The following is an 18,863-nucleotide window of genomic DNA, read 5'->3' as shown; positions in this document are numbered from 1 at the left end:
AGAAAAAGTAAATATATAAATTTAAAAAAAAAATCTGTTGATTACCTATGTTGCCTCATGTCGGCATCTTTGTTTCTCATCCTCAGCTATTGATAGTAGTTCTGACTCACTACTTGGTAGGATAAGGATATCACTCCTACCTTTCCTCTTTGGTTCCTCTTCCCAGCTTCTGTCTTCTGAAATTTACTTGCAATGCTCAGTGTTGACAGCCTGTATATTCTAATTTTCCAACCAGAATTAAGTCTTCTGTGTTTGCCCATTCGTTGGTTTTAGAAGTTTAAAACCAATAAATGTTTACATCTGCGACAGTGTAAATATTGTTTATTACAGAGCTGGCAATGTCCTATAATTACATTTTTTCCTTTTTTCTTTTAGCTTTTCGCTGTTTCAGACTGCCTTTCTTCTCCTCCCCCTTCCCTTTTTCTCTTCTCTTTTCTTGCCATGATCATTTCCTCAAGTTTGATTCCAACTTGTCACTTGATTGAGTATTCTGTTTCTGAGGTCCCACTGTTTCCCAGGGACCACTCACACGGGGCTCCATGATGCTCTAATTTGGGTGTGTGTTGCCAGGGATTTGTTCTTTTCACGGATGCCCTGGGCTGGTCCCACTGTTTTCTCTCTTTCCTCCTTGTTCCCTCCCTCCCTTCCTCCCTCTCTCCCTTCCTCTTGCCAACTCTCCCTCCTTTTTTTTTTCTTTTTCTTTTTCTTTTTCTTTAGACTATCATTTTGCTGCGCCACATCTCAGGTAATTTCTTAAGAAGCAGCATGTGGCATATCATAGATTTTCTGAGTCCCTAGCTTCTCAAAGTGTTATAGCTCCACCCTTATATTTGAATGATCATATGGATGGAAACAGTCTTCTTTGTTGAAAACTGCTTTTTTCACCTAATGTTGATGGCATCATTCTAGCTTTTGCTAATGGGAGCCCTGAGACCAGTCTGATTCTTATTTATTTATTTATCTACTTTTGTCTTTTGTTCTTAGGGCCGCCAGTAGCATAATGGAGGTTCCCAGACTAGGGGTCCAATCGGAGCTACGGCTGCCAGCCTACGCCAGAGCCACAGCAACACCAGATCCGAGCTGCGTCTGCAATCTATACCACAGGTCATGGCAACGCTGGATCCTTAACCCACTAAGCGAGGCCAGGGATCGAACCCACAACCTCATGGTTCCTAGTTGGATTCATTTCCACTGCGCGACGACGGAAACTCCTGATTCTTACATTTTTAGTGGTAGACTTTTCTTCTCCTCTAAGGAAATTTTTTAGGATCCTGCCTTTCTCATTGCTTTTTTAAAATTTCACCATGATGGTGCTCGTATGTGGGTCCCTTATTCACTCATTGTGCTGGATTCTTGGTGTTGCCTTTATGAGCAGTCCTTCTGCTGTGGGGAATTATTTTGTTTCCTTATTTGAGAATTTCTTCCCTTTATTTATATTTTTCCTTTACTTTGTTCTGGATATTCCTCTTATCCAGACATCAGGCTAATTCTCGAATTCTCTTGCTTCTCAACACTTCCTGTTGAAATTTCAATTGCCACAATCCTATCTTTCATTTCCAGAACCTCACATTTATTTTCTAGTCCTCCTTTCATAGCATCCTATACTTATTTAAGCACGCAACACCTCCTCAAATCTCTGTAATTACTCACTAGTCACCGAAAATGTCTTTTGTCTTCTGTTTCCTAAATTATTTCTCTCTAGCATGGAGCATCTCCCCTGTGCCCATTTCTCTTTAACTTTTTTTCATGCCAGAGGTTTTTTTTTCAAGTATCTGATGATCTTTGTCTTTTCACATTTCAAAGTGAGACTGGGCTGGTCAGGAGGCTGGTTTCATTTCATTTGGACAGTGAGCCTGTATCACGTGGAGACTCCAAGGAATAGAAGTGGAAGCCCCTGCTTTAGGGTGATTGAATTGAACCCTCTGACTGGGGATGGACCTCTGGCTGCCCTGTGTGCTGCTTGGGAACTGACTGCTCCAGGTACCTTGGCGGGTCCTCCTCAACTCAGCGGGGGCTGTGTCTCCTGCCTCCTCTACACTGTCCACCTTCCTGGCATCTTGGAGGCTTGAGCCCCCTGTGGTTCTATGGGGATAATGTGCAGCCATCCTGCAGCCTCCTTCTCTGGGTTCACTGTCCTCCACTCACTTCATCAGTGAGCCCTGTTTTCTCCATTCCTCAGCTGCTATATATTTGCCGAGACTGTTTATCTGCAGTGGTGTCCCTCCTGTTTTCGTCATCGTCGGGAGAGTGAAATTTCCTCATTGCCTTGTCATCATTTCAGTGGAGTCACGGAAGGAGATGGAGCAAATGCATGTAGCCAATAATCTCTCTTTAACGGGCATCTTTAATTCCTCCTTAATGTGTCTGTTTTACCTTTTTCAGAGTGAAGGTCATTTTCCTTGACATAGGAGTATGAAACAAAGTAAGAATTTTATTATTATAGTAAATATCTCTGCATGTTGAGAAACAGGCTCTGCGGGCTCTTTCCTTCTCTATTTGGCTGCTTTTACTTGTTTCATTTATGTATTTATTTGATGGCTGCATCTGTGGCCTATGGAAGTTTCCAGGGTAGGGGTCGAATGGGAGCTGGAGCTGCTGGCCTACGCCACAGCCACAGCAGTGCCAGATCTGAGCTATGTCTGTAACCTATACCACAACTCACAGCAACACCGGATCCTTGAATCCACTAAAGGAAGCCAGGGATTGAACCTGCATCCTCCTGGATACTAGTCAGGTTCTTAACCCGCTGAACCACAATGGGAACTCCTGTTTGGCTGCTTTGGGTTCACCTGTCTTTACTGCAGACACCGTTTCCACACCCACCCAGTCCCCCCGTCAGACACCTTTGCATTCTCACATCCAATCACCAGTTTTTGTCTCTGTCCTGTCAGTTCTAAGTCCAGTACATTTCTTGAAGTCAAGTCTCCAGCTCCTTTGTCCCGGAGTCTTGACCCCCAGTTCAGTTGCGGGCAGTTTTCCCCTGCATTCTTGCAGCAGCCTCACAATGGTCCCTACCTGCCCACTTCTGATTCAGTCGCCTTACACAGTAAGTTCAGACCTGATCTCACCTCTTGTTTACATAAAAAGAGGGACATTTGGAGTTCCCATTGTGGCACAGTGGAAACGAATCCAACTAGGAACCACTAGGTTGCAGGCTTGATCCCTGGCCTCGCTCAGTGAGTTAAGGATCTGGTGTTGCCGTGAGCTGTAGGGTAGGTTGCAGATGTGGCTCAGATTCCGCGTTGCTGTGGCTGTGGTGAAGGCCAGCAGCTGTAGCTCCGATTTGACCCCTAGCCTGGGAACCTCCATATGCCGCAGGTGCAGCCCTTAAAAAAAAAAAAAAGAGGGATATTTAAAGCAATTAGTATCACCTTTACAGAGGGCTGTTTGGAATATCCATTAAGATTATAACTGCAGCTGACTCTTGACCTATAATTGCACTTCCAGGAAGTTATCCTGCATATTGCAAGATGACATATGTACAGAGTTATTTATTACTGCATTGTTTATAGATTCAAAAGATTATAGACAACCCAAATGACTATTAGCACAGACCTGCCAAATAAATTAGAATACATTCATATGACAGATTAGTATGTAACAATAAAAAATGAGAAAACTTTATATAGTCAAAGGAAAAGGTACCGAAGATATAAGTAAAAACTGAAGGATGCAAAATAAGTGGTTAACACTTGTGTGACATTTGAGTAAAGGGGGAGAAAATAATATGTATTTATCTTCTTGTCTATGCATAAAATTCCCAGAAGGTTACAACAACATTCATTGAGTCCAAGAAGGAGAGCTTGATGGGGGGGATGGGGTGAAGGGACATTTTCACTCTATACCCTCTCGTGCCTTTTGAATTAAGGAACACACAAATGTGTTGTCCATTAAAAATAAATAAATAAAGGAGTTCCCATTGTGGCACAGCGGAAACAAATCTGACTAGGAACCATGAGGTTGTGGGTTCGATCCTTGGCCTCGCTCAGTGGGTTAAGGATGCGGCTGTGAGCTGTGATGTAGGTGGAAGACGTGGCTCAGATCTGGCGTCCCTGTGGCTGTGGCTTAGGCGGCAGCTGTAGCTCTGATTAGACCTCTTGCCTGGGAACCTCCATATGCCACAAGTGCGGCCCTAAAAAGCAAAATAAATAAATAAATAAGTAAAAATGAAAACTCCCCCTTTACATCATCTCAACTTAGTTTTTTTTAAAAATGCACCATGTTACACTAACTTACAAAATAACATTGTATGTTAATCTATATCTTCTCTGAATTCAGAATATGCTCTAATATAACTTATCTTTTATTGTTTTTAAAATTTTTTGTTTTTTTATTATAGTTGATTTAGAATAACTCATCTTTTAATATGAGATATGCATTTTACTATATTAATATGACTATGTTACATATTGTATCTATACATACACTCGTTTTAAAGGTCTCTTTATAAGAAAGAATCTGAAAGGAGAACATCAGTGGCTATTTCTGGGTAGTTGGCATATGAGTGATTTTAATTTTCCTCTTTAGATGTTTCTGTTTCCCTGGTTCTTCCTCTTCTTTTTTTTTTTTTTTTTTTTTTTTTTGGTTTTAGAGTCACACCCAAGGCATATGGAGGTTCCCAGGCTAGGGTTCAAATCAGAGCTACAGCTGCCAGCCTACACCACAGCCACAGCAACACAGGATCCTTAACCCACTGTTCGAGGCCAGGGATGGAACCCGCAACCTCATGGTTCCTAGTCAGATTCATTTCCGCTGTGCCACAATGGGAACTCTCCTTCCCTGGTTTTTCTGCCAAAGATAAATTGTTTCTCATAATCAAGAAAAAATCATGTGTGCTCCCCACTCCCCTCCGTCCACAGGATAAAGCTCAGTGCCTTCAATGTGCTTTTTGAGGCCCTGCACCCATTTCTCTCTTATCACCCCTCCCCCTGTCCCCACAGGGGGATTTGTGACCCTGGAACACGGCACCTTGGCTGTTCTTCCCTGTGCTGCAGAAATATGACCCAGCCTTCAGTGTCCAGCTCAAATGTCCTCCCACCCAGATAGAATCAGTGGCATCCTCCCCTGCGCTAGGGTGACTCACTATCTCCCTCTGAACTATCTTCCTTTTGTGTGTGGCCCTTGCCTTAGGAGTCACTGAGCCTCCAGGAGCAGTCCAGGCCCTACCTCAGGCGGAACTGAGGGGGTGGGGGGGGCAGGGGCTTGTCACTTGTCACCTCCTCCACCTTCTGTGAGATTCGGTGCTAAGACAGTTACCTTTGGCTGCAGCGCTCACCTCACTCTGGTGTCCCCTTTCTGTTTGTGAGTTTCTGAGGTGTGATCTTGGTGTTCTGCCTGACCTGGCCACAGTCCTTGTTCCCATCCTGGGGGCCCCCCTACCCAGCGACATTTTTCAGAGAGAGCCGCATCTTCGAAACCAGCCATGGGCATGGATCAGCCCGCCCCCAGCGGTCCAGTTTGAAGGAAAAGGACTCTCCCCAGGGTGGCTGGGCTGCCCGATGGAGAGGGCAAGGGGGGAAAGTACTCTTCTCATGTTCGTTGGAGAAAGCAGGGCTGGGAAATAAGGTGACGTTTGCCCTAGAGACTTCCAGTCCCCTCCAGGAACCTTCTGAGTCCTCCTGCCTGCCCTTACTCAGAGGGAAACTGGCCAGAAGGGGAGCAGAGAGAAGCAGGAGGAGCAGGCGCCATCATCCTTCCCTTTTCTTGGAGGACTGGAGTCCGTTTTTGCCTTTTCCCAGACTCACAGACTGGAGCAGAGGAACGCGCTGGCAGAGAATCCCATTCCTTCCTAGGCTTTCAGGCGGAGACCCAATGATTCATAAGCTGCCCGCCTCCCTTCTCACCAAGCCCCGCCCCCAGCTCACCAAGCCCCGCCCCAAACCACCAAGCCCCTCCCCCAGCTAACCGCAACTGAATCTAAAGGAAATGACAGCGAGAGCAGATGTGGAATTTCTTTCATGTCCATCTATGCTTTCCCTTAAGCCCTGGCTTAAGCGGTACTAATAGAGACTCTTCCCTAATCCAGCCGCTGTTGCTCTCATCCTTACCCTTGTTCCTAAGGAGATTTACCAAGAGAATGAATCCTAGTCTGAGAACTCAAACACTTGGCTCCACGTGCTGCATCCCCTCTAGATGAGGACAGCCAGGGCTCAGCTTGAACATGGCATACACACGGCCCTGGATGGACACAAGACATTACCTATGAAGTCCAGGCTATTAAAAGTCTCCCCTGTGGAGTTCCCGCTGTGGCACAGTCTGTCGGTGATCCGGCTTGTTTCCGTGGCGGCGCCGGTCTGATCCCCAGCCTGGCGCAGTGGGATCCGGTGTTGCCATAGCTGTGGTATAGGTCAAGGCTGGGGTTCACATTTGATCTCTGGCCTGGGAACTTCCATATGCTGCCGGTGTGGCTGGAAAAAAAAGTCTCCCCATATCTCAAACCCATCTATTAATAAGCAGTTATGACTAATACGTATTCAGTACTTAAAATGTGCCAGACATATTCTGAGTGCCTTTCCTGTGCTAAAGAAGTGCATAGGTTTGTTGTATCTCTGATGCATAAGGAAATTGAGGCACAGAGAAGGGAAGTGAGTGCCCTGAGGTCACTGAGCTAATGAAAGGTCTAGCCAAGATTTGAACCCTCGGCAGAGCCTGTGCTCTTAACCTCAAGGTGAGACTCCCAGGGAGAGGGCTTCTCAAGCCCCCTGGATATCTTTCTTGCAGGTGCTTGTAAAGTGTGCATATTCCAGGGGAGGGCTTCAGGCGAGCCCAGTCCACCTACTGGGTGTGAATTGGTTCATCAGATCCTTTTTCCCCCAGAAGGAGTTGGCAGGTGGCCTGAGAATGGCCCCTGGGCTTCTTTTTTTTTTTTTTTTTTTTTTTTTTCCGTCTTTTTGCCATTTCTTGGGCCACTCCTGCGGCATATGGAGGTTCCCAGGCTAGGGGTCGAATCGGAGCTGCAGCTGCCAGCCTACGCCAGAGCCACAGCAACGCTGGATCCGAGCCGCGTCTGCAACCTACACCACAGCTCACAGCAACGCCGGAACCTTGACCTACTGAGCAAGTGCAGGGATCGAACCCTCAACCTCGTGATTTTCCTAGTCGGATTCGTTAACCCCTGCGCCACGATGGGAACTCCTGGGCTTCTTGAGATGGGAAAAAAGAAGAGCTTCTAAAGAGGGCGTGAGGGTCAAGGACGTGGAGATAGTGGTCCTTGGAACCATCTAAAGGTGGTGGGGAGGAGGGAGGAACAGCTAGGTCCCCCAGCTCAACAGAGACAACTCTGGGGAAACAAGAGGTGGGACGGGGGAGGGTCCCTGGGCTGAGTCCTCAGAGCTCATGCTTCTGGTATGATTCTTGGTGTGGAGTGGAGGGTTGCAGAGTGAATGCACAGGGGTGTGGAGGGGTGGAATGATTCTCTGGACATGACCTGGGCTTCAGGGTCCCCTGACCCTTGGGGGTGCCCCAGACCACTCCATCTGAGTCCGCAGTCATGATTCTGAATTCTAACCCCCACCGCCGAACCCAGCCCTTGGCTCTCCAATGGAGCGGAGTGGGTCCGTGCCAGCCGGATGCTGCTGGGAGCCCTCGCAGATGGCCTTGCCTGTGAAACCTCAGAACCAGCTTCTTCCACCACACACCTGCTGCTGCCCATTCAGTGCCCACCGCCTGCGCACCAGCTCTTCACAGCCATGTGGAGAGATGGACTAGATTCTCCTGGTGGCCCATGAGGAGCTGAGCTCAGGGATGTTGTCATGCGCTGGGGAGAGCAGAGGGGTCAAGCCAGGATTCAAACCCAGAATTCCACACACTGGAATTCCAATCTACAGCTGTGCTCCAGGGATCCCCACTCCTGCTATAGCTTCGGGGCCCTCCTGGGCTCCCTAAGCTTTGGGAGTTCTTTGCCTTCCCAGTTGGCCACCAGTTCTCAAACCCGTATTTGCTTCAGAATTGTCTGGGGAGCATATTTAAAAATGAAATGCAGATTCCCAGATTTCCACCCCCTGTAAGGTTTCTGACAGTGGAGGTCTGGGTGATTCCCAGGACTCAGCATTCTTAGTCAACCCCCCAGCTAACTCTGAAGCAGGAGGTTCCTGAGGTGCCCAGCTCTGAGAAACATGCCTTAGTCACCACCTCAGAACCTCAGAGGTGCCTGGCCCAAGCCCTTTCCCACAGCAGGGCATCTATACCTCTGAGGTTGTGAATGAGGGCCCCTTTGTTCTGATTCTGTTGCTCAAATGCCTCTCCTGTGTATTTCATTTTATTTTATTGATTTATTTAGTGTTTTTGTCTTTTTAGGGCCACACCCACAGCATATGGAGGTTCCTAGGCTAGGGGTCTAATCAGAGCTACAGCTGCCAGCCTACACCACAGCCACAACAATGCCAGATCCAAGCCGTGTCTGCGACCCACACCACAGCTCATGGCAGTGCTGGATCCTTAACCCACTGAGCAAGGCCAGGGATTGAACCCGCAGCTTCATGGTTCCTAGTCGGATTCATTTCTGCTGCGCCATGACGGGAACTCTGCTCCTGTGTATTTCAAATATTATAAAGGGTGATGGGGGACTTCTCTTGGCTGTAGGTGGTTTCCCTTTGTCTTCTTCGACTCTAGGCTTCTCCTGGGTTGCACACATGACCAGAGATAAGTGAGGGGACAGCGCCACCTTTTAAGGTCTCCGCAGGGGCCTGGGGCTGTGCCTATGTTTTTAGACCTGGCTGCTGCTCTCTCGGCTGAAGTCATAAAACAGAGCCCAGCACCCAAGGTAGTGTTTCTCAACTAGGTGCTCCAGTGTTTCAGAATCCCAAGTTATCTGGCAAAAATGCAGATTCCTGCCCCACCCCAATTTACTGAATTAGAGTCAGAGAGGATGCACGGCCCAGAATCCCTGCATTTTTGCCAGCACCCCAGTCAATGCTATACCCGCCCTTTGGTCTTGCTGCAAGGATTCAATGCAATCGTGAGAAAATGGATGCCAAGCACCTGGCATCCAGGAACCGCTCTGGAGGCACACCCAGTCTAGTGGTAAAGAGAAGGATGCGTAAATAAATGCCTGCCCTGGGAGGGAAGTGCTGTGAGTTAAGAACACTGAGCATTACTCACCCCATAGCAAACACTGAGCTGCTTTACAGTTGTGACCTTGGATTTCCTCCGGGGTAAGCTCAGTGAAGCTTTTCAAGGTGACTGGGTCCTTTCCCACCCTCAGGCATGAGCCATCCCAAGTTGGGGTCAGGTGTTGGCAAACCTCAGGTCTGCTAAGCTCCCCGGGACCTTCAGCCTCGCATGTGGCTGCTGGGAATGGGGAGTCGCCAAGTCCTCCCTTTCCTTGGCTCCCCGGCATCTGGCCCATCCAAAGAAATGCCAAAGCTCATAAAAAGTGTCCACCATTCATAATGGGTCGGTTCTCTCAGGAAATGTTCCCTGGCTCTGCTGAAAACTTGCCAGGCGACTTGGTGACGTCCTGCTCTCAGCCCACACAATGGGCAAGGCCAGAACAATGCCGAGTAGGAAAAACATCCCGCCTGTCCATAGGCTCACAGCCTCCTGGGACCCCACCCCACCCCCACCCATGGCTCCCAGGGTTGGGGGGAGGGGTGCTAGAGGATGCCAAAGCCTCTGTGGAAGAGGGGAAGGGGGGTGGAAGCAGGACCAAATCTCCCCAGGTTGGCTACATCCTGAACCAGCTGGGCGAGTCAGATTAGAAGTCAAATCTGCTTATTCTGGCTCCCTTGTCAGGCCCGAGAATCACGGCGCAACAGCCCTGACACTGAACCAGATTAAACCCTGAGCTGGCAAACAAAGCAGTTCAGGAAGCCGTGAGGCAGGTAGACTTACCTGGTGGGAGGCATGGCTCTGTCACTTAATTAACTATGTGCAAGGTGTTAAAACTCCCAAGGCCTCAGTTTCCACATCCATTGAATGGGGTAATCTGTATACGCCCTGTCCCCACACAGGGTGTTTTCAGAGCAAAGTGGGCTACTGTGCGTGAAAGCACCTCCATAACTACAAATACATTACTAGGTCTCCAAATGGGGACCGGGGTGGCAACCCTGGGGGAGGTACACCAAGAGAGCATGGCCCTCTTCACCCCAGGCAGCTTGCAACCTGAACCCAAGGAAGAAACCTAACATGTTGGAAACCTGGATACATACAGGCTGTGAGCATTTCTAGAGAGTCCAGTGGGGGTTAGGACTGGGTGAAGCGGGGCCTCTATGGACAACTTACCTGGAGGTCACAGGTCCCTACTCAGTTATCCGTCTTTCTTTAGCTTGTGTATATTTGGGGGGCCTTTTGGGCAATGGAGGTTATGAGGGGGTCAAGGCCCCATGAAGCCCTTGCGTTGGCCCTGGTGTGGGCCTACATGGTGCCCACGGACCTGAGCACCGAGGGCTCAGGGGTTGACCAGGGAAGGCTTCCTGGAGGAGAGAGCAAAGTGGTTCCCACAACACCTAAACTGGGAACAGACAGGTTGATGCAAAATCGGGAGATAGGAGGACATGCTGTGGGGTCCGCACCCCCACCACCCCCATCACCCCCATCACAGCAGGGACAGGAGCACCAAGTCCCAGCACCTGCTCGAGGCCGAGAGTCTGACTGAGCTGCTGCCGGAGGGGGGAAGGACTTGAAGGAGGCGGTGCCTTCAGGGAAAGGTGGTCCCTGTTCCGCTAAGCAGGAGTGTGGAGCGTGCAGGTCAGACACGGGACTGGAGAGAGAGGCGGTTCAGGGACGCCTTGCTGGGCCTGGGCACAGCCCCTTGGAGATGACAGTGGGACAGTTAACAGGATGTCTTTTTTCTTTTTTTTTTGTCTTTTTGCCTTTTCTAGGGCCGCTTCCTGTGGCATATGGAGGTTCCCAGGCTAGGGTTCGAATCGGAGCTACAGCTGTTGGCCTGATAGCCTGAGGGTGCTCAGTGATGCAGGCCAGGAAGAAAGGGACTGGCAAGGGTGGGTTCCAGCAGGTTCCTGTGGTATCAGATATTCCATTTCTTTTCTTTTCTTCTTTTTTTTTTTTTTTTTTTTTTTTTGTCTTTTTGTCTTTTTAGGGCTGCGCACCCGCGGCATATGGAGGTTCCCAGGCTAGAGGTCTAATCGGAGCTGTAGCCTCCGGTCTACACCACAGCCACAGCAATGCCAGATCGGAGCCTCGTCTGCGACCTACACCACAGCTCACGGCAACACCGGATCCTCAACCCACTGAGTGAGGCCAGGGATCAAACTCGCCACCTCATGGTTCCTAGTCGGATTTGTTTCCGCTGCGCCAAGATGGGAACTCCAGATGTTTCATTTCCATGTTAATTCATTTTCATTCACAACTACCAAGCAGGAGGCCTAGAGGTCTAGCCCACTTTCGGAGGCTTGCAAGACACCGCCAGGTACCTGCGCCCTCTCAGGGAGGGGAGGGAGGTAGTAGAAGTGACAAGGCCCTTGGGCAGGTGGCTCAAACCCTCTGGGATTATCTGCACCTGTGAGATGCAGATAATAACCCTCTATTGTTATTTCTGCAATCAGCTTATCCCTCCCAGACCACCCTGTGAGTTCCTTGAGGCGAGAGCACTGTTTACTGAATGTGGAATCTCTAGAGCCTCACAGAGTGGTCTGGACCAAGGAGATTTTGGATAAACGTCTGCTAAGTTAAAAAAAAAAAAAAAAAACAACTTTTTTTGTTCCTATGGTTACCAAAGGGGAAAGATGGGGGAAGGATAAATTAGGAGTTTGGGACTCATGTATACACACTAATATATATAAAATAGATGAACAATAAGGACCTAGTATACAGTGCAGGGACGCCTACTCAATATCCTGTAATAACCTCTATGGGAAAAGAATCTGAAAAAGAACGAATACACATATAGGTATAACTGAGTCACTGTGCTGCACACCTGAAACTAACAAACACAGCCAAGCAACTATGCTCCAACATACAATAAAAATTAAAGAAAAAAATTTTAATGGAGATAATGTCTGTTAAGTTCATATTATTTTGTCTAATATATATATATACATGCTAGGATAAGGAACGTAAGAATTCTTTTTTTTTTTTTTTTTTTTTTTGTCGTTTGTCTTTTGTTGTTGTTGTTGTTGCTATTTCTTGGGCCGCTCCCGCGGCATATGGAGGTTCCTAGGCTAGGGGTTGAATCGGAGCTGTAGCCACCGGCCTACGCCAGAGCCACAGCAACTCGGGATCCGAGCTGTGTCTGCAGCCTACACCACAGCTCACGGCAACGCCGGATCGTTAACCCACTGAGCAAGGGCAGGGACCGAACCCGCAACCTCATGGTTCCTAGTCGGATTCGTTAACCACTGCGCCACGACGGGAACTCCGAACGTAAGAATTCTTAAACTTTGAAGGCAGTTTGAGAGGAGGGGTGGGTCCCCATGGACAAAGGGGTTTTATTCACCCCTGAGCCCCCTACCACATTTCCCCCTCTAGAGACTGATGCCTGCTTCCACCCTCAGGGACAGGCCACATAATAACAGGCAGTACTTAGGTGGTGCTTTTTTAGGTGGCTAATACATATTCCGAGTGCTTTCCATGTATTAATTCATTTAATTTTCACACTAGTCCTATGATCACCCCATCCTCTGGGTGAGGATACGAGGCACAGAGAAGCCATTCTGTGTGATCCCACAACTAGGAAGTGATGGAGCTGGGATGTGAGCAGAGGCAGCTGGCACTAGAGTTTCGCTCTTGACGCCCGCACTGTAACTGCTTGGGCATCCCAACTGTCCCCCCTCCGCTGGTACCCTGAAGCTAGGCCATCAATTCCATCACCAAACAAAATCACAGGTGGTTGGGGGTAACGCTGGAAGTCATCAGCTCAAGGCAGAAAACAGTCACTGGGCCCTAAACCCTGGGTCCACGCCCCCGCTCCGAGGCAGCATCTGCTCCCATCCTCATCGGCTCCCGCTGTAAGAATCCCAGGTTAGTTGATTCCCATATTCCCACAGCATCTGCCCTAGAGAGGCCGAGGTCATCTGGCCTCAAAGCAAGTGGCTCAACTGGATGCACTGGGCATCGCGGCATCCAGGTGGAAGGATGTCTGCAAGCCCGCAGCCATGGTTGCCACACTCCTCTCAGCATCTCCGAGAAACACGTCTTACCTGTGGGCCGCATCTTGCCGCTCTGCTTGGCAAAGTAGAGACCCAAGGAACAGGGTCAGACTAGGGGTGGATCTGGCCGACCCCAAGACGACCCCATCCTCTGCAACGTGGCAAGACTCACCAGAGACAATGCAACACCCCTGAAATTCCCAACAAGTGGTCTCCCAGACTCTGCTTGAATGCTTCTAGGGACAGAGCGCTCACTGCCACGGGAGGCTGCTGATCCACTGAGCGATACCTGTGACCCAGTGCTTTTTATCGTAAACTCTCTTTCCATGTTACTCCCCCAGCTGACTTTAAAGCTCTGTGGAGACAAAACTCTCCGGTGAGGTAATTGTACAGTCTTGCAAAATCTTTTAGGTAGAATTTGCTTAACACATTCTTGCTAATTGAGATCTTATCAAGGATGAAGAATGCAAGAAAAGGAAAAGTATGTCCAATTTAAATGCCAGGACTGGGACCCCTGGGGGAGGGAGGGAGCTGGAATTTCTACTCGTGGCGAAGGGGCTGGGCATGTGCAGAGTGATATGCATGCCCCCCTCCGCCCCGCGCGCACCGAGCACTCCGTGTTAGACCCCTTATGGGGACTCGCTTATGAATCCTTACAATCCCATGAAAAAGGCCATGTCACCATCTCCATTTCACAGAGAAGGAAACTAAGGCACAGAGAGGTTAAGTAACATGCCCAAGGTGACAGAGCTTGCAAACAGCAAGGCTCGAATTTGAATCCAGAGTCATGTATTTTGGAGCCTTGGATGGGCAGGACTCCTCCCCAGGAACCCAGGACCTAGCTGATCCCTCCTCCAGGGAAAACAGGGATGGCATAAAAAAAATCTTATTGTGCCTGGGAAAAAAAAAAAAAAACTTGGTAAATTTGAAAAGAATGACTAATGGACAACTCCCCTTCCTCCCCAGGAACTGAGACCTCTTGAGAGGAAGCAAAGACCACATGTTAACTGATGCCCGAGCCTCTGCGCTTCTGCAAGTCGGGGTCTAAGTCAGGGTCAAGTTTGTATCCCAGATACTGGAAACAGAGCCTGGCACGGAGTCAGGAAGCCTCGAGTGAATAATGAATGAATGTGGGAGGGAGGAGCTCAGGACGAGACAGGAAGATGAGGAGCTGGACTACAAGATTCGAGGAGGGAGAAGCACTGACTGCAACCAGGAGGGCTGAGCCACGCACCTGCCACCCTGGCTGAACCTCCACCCCCACCGAGTGCACACCACCATGGCCATAGCACTGCCACACCCTGGGTTGGCATCACCAGGATGAAATGGACCAGGGTGCAAGAGGAAGGGGTGCCACTTGGCATGAAGAGACCTCAGGGATTCAGGCCTGGGGTGGACAGCTAGGCGAGGCTTCTGCAGGGAAAAAGCCCGATCAGATGATGGAGCTTCTGGGTTTGTACTACTTGGGTTTGTACTGCTCAGGGCCACCGCAGGCAGAGGAAGGGGCAGGGGAAGGGCAGAAGGAGGGGGCTGAAGAGGGAAAGGGAGAGAGAGAGATAGGAGAGAGAAGGAAGTGGCCAAGTGGCATCTGTGATCCCATCAGAGCTGCCCACCCGCCCCGACCATCCTGTCTGAGGAGAGCTGGCGCTTTCTCCCTGGAGCTGCCAGAAAGAACGTCAGTCATGGCGCTGGCACAGGAATTGGGGCCCCCAGTGCCCAGCGCTACCCTTTGAGCTGGTGGATGGTGGGGAGGTCCTCAGGGTCCTGGGCCATGACAGGGGGCACGTGGCAGGGCTAACTCTCTGGGGCCTATTGGCTGCCTATCAGCCATGCTTGTAGGTGACAGGTGTGCTTTTGTGTGTGTGTGTGTGTGCACTTGTGCACATGCACACGGGTGCTGCTGCTGCTCCCAGCCCCCAGGAACCCAGCAGACAAATGAGATGGAGCCTCCTTGTGCCAGCAGTTGGTGGAGGCCAGCACTGCACTGCTCAGGTAGGCAGACCTGGGTTTGAATTCTGATATTCTCTGGCTCTGTGCGGCCTGACAAGTTACCTCACCCAGAGCCTCAGGCACCTCGTGGGAAATGAGATGACAGCCTTCAGCCCAGGCCATCACTCCTCCAGGAGGCCCCTCCTCCCCTCCTGTGCTCCAGAGCCGAGTCTCCTCCTAGTGCCTGTACATGTGTGTGTTGGGGTGAGGGGTGGGGGTCCTTCCCCTCCTCCCTTGGCACTCTCCCACGTAGGCTGACATCTCCTATTGGCCTCTCTGAGCCTTTAAAAACAGAGGTCAGGGAGTTCCCATTGCGGCACAGCGGAAACGAATCGGACTAGGAACCCTGAGGTTGTAGGTTCAATCCCTGGCCTCGCTCAGTGGGTTAAGGATCCAGCATTGTCATGAGCCATGGTGTAGGTCGCAGATGAGGCTCAGATCCTGCGTTGCTGTGGCTGTGGCATCGGCTGGTGGCTATAGCTCCAATTCGACACCTAGCCTGGGAACCTCCTCCATGTGCTGTGGGTGTGGTCCTAAAAAGCAAAAAGCAAAAAACAAACAAACAAAAAAACACAACAGAGGTCAGTCTGGAAAATAAAGAATGTATACGGATGTACCACTGGGTCACTTTGCTATGCAGCAGAAATTGAACATTGTAAATCAGCTATAATAATAAAAAAATGTTTTTAAGTGTTCCCATTTAGCAAACCCAATTAGCATCCATGAGGACACGGGTTCAATCCCTGGCCCTGCTCAGTGGATTAAGGATCCAGCGTTGCCCTGAGCTGTGGTGTAGGCCAGCAGCCGCAGCTCCAATTGGACCCCTCGCCTGGGAACCTCCATACACCACAGGGTGGCCTTAAAAAGACAAAAAGAGCCCCCAATTTTTTTAAGATAAATAAAAAATAAAAACAGAGGTCAGTGGCTTCCCAACTCGGAATGGGATCTGGAGTCCCTCCCACGCCCCTCAGGACCCCATGTGAGTGGTTCTCAACTCTAGCTACATACTGGGGTCACCTGCGGAGTTTTAAAAAAAAAAAAACCACTGATGCCTCATCCCACTGCTGGAAAATCTGTGTGAATCAGTCTGAGCTGGAGCCGGGCATCAGTACTTCTTCCTAAACGCTCCCGGGTGGTGGATTTAACATGCAGAACCACGGCTCCATGTGAGCCAGCCTCCTGCCACCCGATGCGGTGGCTGTGCTCCAGCCTGGCTGCCTCCTTGCTCATCCTCAAGCACCCTCCCTTCGGAGCCTTTGCTGGAATATGCTGCACTTGGAGGTCCATGTGGCCCCCTTACAAGTCACTGCTTTTCCCAGTCTTGTCACCTAGGGCCCTGGGTCACATTATGTCAGCCCTCGACCCTGCACCATCACATCTTCCCTGGCCCTGTCTGATCTTGCTTCATCACACTTGATCTCTTGATATGCCATGTGTTTACCTGGGTGACACTTTCTCCCTCTCTATGAGAGCAGGACTTGCTCACAGCCCCTCCTCGGTGCTCAGCACAGGGCCTGGCATACAGTGGCACTTGAAAAAAAAAAAAATCTGCTGAGAGAAAAGCCATCACCACCAGCAGGTCTAGGCTCCTGGAAGGCGAGGGTGCAGCATGTTGGAGCTCAGTGTCCTGGTGTCCAGCACAGGGCCAGGCTATGACCCATTCATGGTGCTGATGATTTATTCCGGAGACTTGGGCTCATGCGGGTGCTGAAGGGTGTCAAGATTGGAAGCAGGGGTCTGAGAAAAGATGATAGGCCGAAAGGGGCTGAGCTGCTTCAAGGAGGAAGGAGGTCTGGCAAGTGTCTGATGCCTGGTCGGCCAGGTAGCTAGCAGGGCAGGGGGAGCGGCAGCCTTCAGGGCATCAGCCCTGACCACTGGACCCAGACCAGAGGGACAGGTTGACAGGAAGGGTGAGGCAGGGGACAGCCAGCCCCAGGTCCCACCAGGGAAGTAGTTGATGTGGAGCAGAGCCCAGCAGGAGAGTTGCCATCACCCTCGCCCCTGCAGCTGCCATCGAGAACTTTTTTTCAGGCAGCTGCAAAGCACAAATGCTGCTGCCAAGTGGGCATGGTGACGGGAGAAGTTGGTCGGGAGCCCAAGCCCTCCTGCCCCATCCCAGGAGCAGACGGCAAAAGTGAGGCCAGAGGGGAACATAACTGGCCAAAGGGGGTTTGGGGCAAGGACTCCAGCCTATGGGATGGGCTGCTGAGGGCCACGAGGCACAAGGGAATGATGGTGGGGGAGCCTGGAAACAGAGGCTCCTGGACACGCACACTGTGTGGTGTCAGTTTGGCCACCGGAAAGCCTCGCGGCAACCCTCAGCCTTCTGCCCCAGCAGCTCACAACCCGTCATAACCAGCCTTCTCCAGAATCATCATTTTAGGGCCTGGTATGAGCCTATCCAGCTGAGCATCACGCCCCACCCTGCCCAAGCTTCCTAGAGCAGAAGCTCAGAGGACTCCAAAGTCCCCCCACCCAAGGGAGCCTCCAGGACAACGACGACAGGACAGAAACTGCACCAGCAAGATCAGCGGCCCCACCCCTGAAGGCTCTTGAAGGAGCCTCTGTCAACCAGTTGGGTGCCGCTGCGATGATCAATGGCAGCTCTGGTCTCAAGAGATGCTCCAGCAAAGCAACGTTAGCCTGGAAGCCCCCTCTTCTTGGCTTCTGGGGCTCCACCCTGCCCACACACCCCCTCTTCACTCCATCCCCTCCTTGAAGACCAAGGGCTGGGGTGGCAGACAGACCTGGGATTCTATTTGCTATGTGACCCCAGGCAAGTCATGTACACCCTGGAAACCTCATTGCCCTCACCTATGAAGTGGGGAGAAACGGGGCTGTTGCGAGGACTAAATGAGAGGCTTCTGCACGGCGCCTGGCACAGAGCAGGGGGCTTAACGGGTCCCTTAGGTCTTGGCTAGTCTCCTCCCATATTCAACCTAAAAGGCCTGACTTGCATTTCCACTAATGTTTTCCTGGCCCCTGCCCTCCTCTCAAGCACTAACTGTCCTCCAGTTTGGTGACTTGCTGCCCTGAAGAGGTGAGGAGGTCCAGGCTGCAGAATTTATGTTGAGAATCAGGCTCCTTAACATCCATGACCTTGGGGGGATGGCCCCCAACCTCTCAACACAAGCTTCTTCCTCTGGGAAGCAGCCACCCCCCTCCAGTTGGCCAGCAAATTGGAACATTCTTATGGCCAGACATGAAGCCACTGGACAGGTAAGGCCAGAAGCTGGGGTTTGGGGCCTGACAGTCTCAGGGAGAACAAACCTGAACAAAGAACTGACAGACAGAACAGGATGCTGAGAACCCAGGGAGAGGTGTGTGGACAGACCAAAGGTCAGAGGTCATCTGGGCAGCAGGAGGGGGAGTGAGGTCTGTGCAGTTACTGCTGGGTCAGAACTACAGTGAGATGTAGACCCCAGTTTGCGGCCCTGGCCTTGACCTTCCCCACCCCCTCTCAGCTGCGCCCACGGCACACAGAAGTTCTGAGGCCAAGGATCAAACCCACACCAAAGCAGCAACCAGAGCCACAGCAGTGACAACACCAGGTCCTTAACCTGCTAGGCCACCAGGGAACTCCAACCCTCTCTTAAACCTACCTCCCTGCTTTCCAAGAGGTCAGAGCCACTTGGATAGGGGAGCACAAGGGTCAGCTACAGCAGCCAGAACCCCAGACCCTTCCCCAGGACTCCCGGCGAGTCCCACCCCTCAGAGTCCCAGGCCTCTGCTCCCACCCCAGGTCACCCAGAGTTGACTTCTAGCCCTGAGTGCAGCAGCGCCCGAAATATAGCAGGGAGGGTGCAGGGCACCACGTCCACGGCCCAG

The sequence above is a fragment of the Sus scrofa genome, chromosome 9 (genome assembly GCF_054392235.1).
Source record: "Sus scrofa isolate SSC_HxYL_T2T_F1_AM1 chromosome 9, Sscrofa_HxYL_maternal_Yorkshire_Landrace_v2.0, whole genome shotgun sequence".
NCBI classification, from domain to species: domain Eukaryota; kingdom Metazoa; phylum Chordata; class Mammalia; order Artiodactyla; family Suidae; genus Sus; species Sus scrofa.
Note: the sequence above shows the minus strand (reverse complement) of the source record.